General features: G+C 40.5%; 1 non-coding gene across 1 annotated transcript; it reads left to right on the top strand.

The window, feature by feature from the left end:
* The first annotated feature begins 4,389 nt into the window (after window positions 1-4,389).
* Window positions 4,390-4,497, top strand: LOC127748184 (small nucleolar RNA R71). Its single transcript, XR_008010127.1, has one exon. It is a non-coding gene; the product is annotated as a small nucleolar RNA R71 (small nucleolar RNA).
* Window positions 4,498-5,093: the final 596 nt, after the last annotated feature.

Genomic DNA, 5,093 nt, shown 5'->3' with positions numbered 1-5,093 from the left:
CACATGACTGGGTGAACCTTTTCAGATTGTGACTCAGCTTTGCTAAAGTCCCTAGTTAGAGGTGTCCAGAGCTCTTAAGCACACTCTTTTTGGTTTGGATCACGACTTTAACCACTCAGTCTCAAGCTTTTCACTTGGACTTACATGCCACAAGCACATGGTTAGGGACAACTTAATTTAGCCGCTTAGGCCTGGATTTTATTTCCTTGGGCCCTCCTATCCATTGATGCTCAAAGCCTTGGATCCTTTTTACCCTTGCCTTTTGGTTTTAAGGGCTATTGGCTTTTTCTGCTTGCTTTTTTTTCTTTTTTTCGTAAGCTTATTCTTTTTTACTGCTTTTCTTGCTTCAAGAATCAATTTCATGATTTTTCAGATTATCAATAACATTTCTCTTTTTCATCATTCTTTCAAGAGCCAACAATTTTAACATTTATAAACAACAAGATAAAAAATATGCACTGTTCAAGCATTCATTCAGAAAACAAAAAGTATTGTCACCATATTAATATAGTTAAACTAATTTCAAGGATGAATTCAAAACTCATGTACTTCTTGTTCTTTTTTTTAAAAGCATTTTTCATTTAAGAAAGGTGAAGGATTCATGGAATTATTCATAGCCTTAAGACATAGTTACTAAATACTAATGATCATGTAGTAAAGACTCAAAACATAGACAAACATATAGCATAAAATCGAAAAACAGAGAGATAAAAACAAGGAAGTTAAGGAATGAGTCCACCTTAGTGAGGGTGGCACCTTCTTTTTGAAGGTCCAATGGTGTCTTTGAGCTCCTCTATGTCTCTTCCTTGCCTTTGTTGCTCCTCCCTCATAGCTCTTTGATCTTCTCTAATCTCATTGAGAATGATGGAGTGCTCTTGGTGTTCCACCCTTAATTGGTTTATGTTATCACTCAATCCTTCTAGAGAAGTGTTGAGTTGTTCCCAATAGTTGTTTGGAGGAAAATGCATCCCTTGAGGCATCTCAGGAATTTCTTGATGATGAGCTTCCTCATGTGTCTCTTGAGATCCATGAATAGGCTCTCTTGTTTGCTCCATCCTCTTCTTAGTGATGGGCTTGTCCTCTTCAATGAGAATGTCTCCTTCTATGACAACTTCAGCTAAGTTGCATAGATGGCAAATGAGATGAGGAAAAGCTAGCCTTGCCAAGGTAGAGGGCTTTTCGGCTACTTTGTAGAGTTCTAGAGAGATAACTTCATGAACTTCTACTTCCTCTCCAATCATGATGCTATGGATCATGATGGCCCAATCCACAGTTACTTCGGATCGGTTGCTAGTGGGGATGATGGAGCGTTGGATAAACTCCAACCATCCTCTAGCCACAGGCTTAAGGTCTAGTCTTCTCAATTGAACCAGCTTACCTTTTGAGTCTCTTTTCCATTGAGCTCCTTCTACACATATGTCCATGAGGACTTGATCCAACCTTTGATCAAAGTTAACCCTTCTAGTGTGGGGGCATGCGTCTTCTTTCATCATAGGCAAGTTGAACGCCAACCTTACAATCTCCGGACTGAAGTCTAAGCATTTTCCCTGAACCATTGTAAGCCAATTCTTTGGGTTTGAGTTCATGCTTTGATCATGGTTCCTAGTGATCCATGCGTTTGCATAGAACTCTTGAACCGTTAAGATTCTGACTTGTTGAATGGGATTGGAGAGAAATTTCCATCCTCTTCTTCAAATCTCTTGTCAGATCTCCGGATATTCGCCCTTTTTGAGCTTAAAAGGGACCTTAGGGATCACCTTTTTCTTGGCCATAACTTCATAGAAGTGGTCTTGATGGGCTTTTGAGATGAATCTCTCCATCTCCCATGACTCAAAGGTGGAAGCAATTGCCTTCCCTTTCCTCCTTCTTGAGGTTTCTCTGGCCTTAGGTGCCATCAATGGTTATGGAAAAACAAAAAAGCTATGCTTTTACCACACCAAACTTAGAATGATGCTCGTCCTCGAGCAAAAGAAGAAAGAATAGAAGAAGAAGAAGAAGAAGATATGGAGGAGAGGGAGAGAGGTGTGGGTTTTGGTTATTTAGGGTGGGAAAGAGAATTTGAATTTGAAGGTAGGTGGGGTTTATGGGGAAGAGTGGATGGATGTGATTGGTGAAGGGGTAATGGGAAGAGAGATTGAGGTGATTGGTGAAGGAGTAATGGGGAAGAGAGATTGAGGTGATTGGTGAAGGGTATAGTGTTGTTGGATTGTGTGAAGAAGAGAGAAGTGGGGTAGGTGGGGATCCTGTGGGGTCTTCAGATCTTGAGGTGATCCTGTGGGATCCACAGATCTTAAGGTGTCAAGGATTTCTCATCCCTACATCTTTTAGGCATGTAAAATGCCCTATGTATGCAATCCTGGCATTTAACACCAGACTGCAGCTTGTTTCTGGCGTTAAACTCCCAAATGTAGCCTGTTTCTGGTGTTTAACACCAGCCCGATACTTATTTCTGGCGTTAAACGCCAGCTTTGTGCTTGTTTCTGGCGTTAAACACCAGACAGATGCTTGTTTCTGGCGTTTAAACGCCAGACAGCTTTTCCTCCAGGGTGTGCTTTTTCTTCTACTGTTTTTTATTCTGTTTTTAATTTTTGCAATTGTTTTGTGACTCCACATGATCATAAACCTAATAAAACATAAACGAACAATAGAAATATAGATAAATAAAAATTGGGTTGCCTCCCAATAAGCGCTTCTTTAATGTCAATAGCTTGACAGTGAGCTCTCATGGAGCTTCACAGATGTTCAGAGCATGATGAGGGCCTTCCAACACCAAACTTAGAGTTTGAATGTGGGGGCTTCTCAACACCAAACTTAGAGTTTGGTTGTGGCCTCCCAACACCAAACTTAGAGTTTGATTGTGGGGGCTTTGTTTGACTCTGTATTGAGAAAAGCTTATTGTGCCTCTTTTCCATGGTTGTCGAGGAAGATCCTTGAGCTTTAAACACAAGGTAGTCCCCATTCAATTGAAGGACTAGCTCTCCTCTGTCAACATCAATCACAGCTCCTACTGTGGCTGGGAAGGGTCTTCCAAGGATGATGCAATCATCCTCATCCTTCCCAGTGTCTAGGATTATGAAATCAGCAGGGATGTAAAGGCCTTTAACTTTTACTAACACGTCCTCTACCAATCTATAAGCTTGTTTATTGACTTGTCTGCCATCTCTAATGAGATTCTTGTAGCTTGTACCTCAAAGATCCCCAGTTTCTCCATTACAGAGAGTGGCATAAGATTTATATACTTGACCTCAGGTCATATAGAGCCTTTTCAAAGGTCATGGTGCCTATGGTACAGGGTATTAAGAATTTACCAGGATCTTGTTTCTTTTAAGGTAAAGTTTGCTGAACCCATGTATTTAGTTTACTAATGAGCAAGGGAGGTTCATTCATGATGGCTCCTAGATATTGAGCAACTTGCTCTTCAGTTACATCTTCATTTTCTTCAGAGGAAGAATAGTTCTCAGAGCTTATGAATGGCAGAAGGAAGTTTAATAGAATCTCTATGGTCTCTATATGAGCCTCAGATTCCTTTAGGTCCTCAATAGGGAACTCCTTTCTGTCTGGAGGACGTCCAATGAGGTCTTCCTCATTGGGATTCGCGTCCTCCCCTTCCTCTTTGGATTCGGCCATTTTGATTATATCAATGGCCTTGCACTCTCTTTTTGGATTCTCTTCTATATTGCTTGGTAGAGTACTAGGAGGAGTTTCAGTGATTTTCTTACTCAGCTGACCCACTTGTGCCTCCAAGTTTCTAATGGAGGACCTTATTTCATTCATGAAATTTAAAGTGGCCTTAGATATATCAGAGACTATGTTTGCTAAGTTAGAGGGGCTCTGCTCAGAATTCTCTGTCTGTTGCTGAGAAGATGATGGAAAAGGCTTGCTATTGCTAAACCTGTTTCTTCCACCATTATTAAAGCCTTGTTGAGGCTTTTGTTGATCTTTTCATGAGAAATTTGGATGATTTATCTATGAGAGATTATAGGGGTTTCCATAGGCTTTACCCATGTAATTCAGCTCTGCCATTGCAGGGTTCTCAGGATCATAAGCTTCTTCTTCAGAAGATGCCTCTTTAGTACTGTTGGATGCATTTTGCAATCCATTCAGACTCTGAGAAATCATGTTGACTTGTTGGGTCAATATTTTGTTCTGGGCTAGTATGGCATTCAGAGCATCGATTTCAAGAACTCCCTTCTTCTGAGGTGTCCCATTACTCACAGGATTCCTCTCAGAGGTGTACATGAATTGGTTATTTGTAACCATATCAATTAGTTCTTGAGCTTCTGCAGGCATTTTCTTTAGGTGAATGGATCCACCTGCAGAATGGTCCAGTGACATATTAGAGAACTCAGATAGACCATCATAGAATATCTCTAAAATGGTCCACTCTGAAAGCATGTCAGAAGGAAATTTTTTGGTCAACTGCTTGCATCTTTCCCAAGCTTCATAGAGGGATTCACCATCTTTTTGCCTGAAGGTCTGAACATCCACTCTAAGCTTGCTCAGCTTTTGAGGAGGAAGGAACTTGGCCAAGAAGGCCGTGACCAGCTTATCCCAAGAGTCTAGGCTATCTTTAGGTTGTGAGTCCAACCATGTTCTAGCTCTGTCTCTTACAGCAAAAGGGAAAAGTATAAGCCTGTAGACCTCGGGATCAACCCCATTGGTCTTAACAGTATCACAGATCTGCAAGAACTCAGTTAAAAATTGATATGGATCTTTTGATGGAAGTTCATGAAACTTGCAGTTCTGTTGCATTAGAGCAACTAGTTGAGACTTCAGCTCAAAATTGTTTGCTCCAATGGCAGGGATTGAGATGCTTCTTCCATAAAAATTGGAAGTAGGTGTAGTATAATCACCAAACATCCTCCTTGTATTATTGTTGTTGTCATTATTTTTGGCTGCCATCTCCTCTTCTTTTTCAAAAATTTCTGTAAGATTTTTTCTGGATTGTTGTATTTTAGCTTCTCTTAGTTTCTTCTTCAGAGTTCTTTCAGGTTCAGGATCTGCTTCAACAAGAATGTTCTTGTCCTTGCTCCTGCTCCTATGAAAAAAAAGGGAACAGAAAATAATAATAGGGATCCTCTTTACCACAGTAG

The sequence above is a fragment of the Arachis duranensis genome, chromosome 5 (genome assembly GCF_000817695.3).
Source record: "Arachis duranensis cultivar V14167 chromosome 5, aradu.V14167.gnm2.J7QH, whole genome shotgun sequence".
In the NCBI taxonomy this organism is placed as follows: Eukaryota; Viridiplantae; Streptophyta; class Magnoliopsida; order Fabales; family Fabaceae; genus Arachis; species Arachis duranensis.
This window is presented reverse-complemented; position numbering and strand designations above follow the sequence as displayed.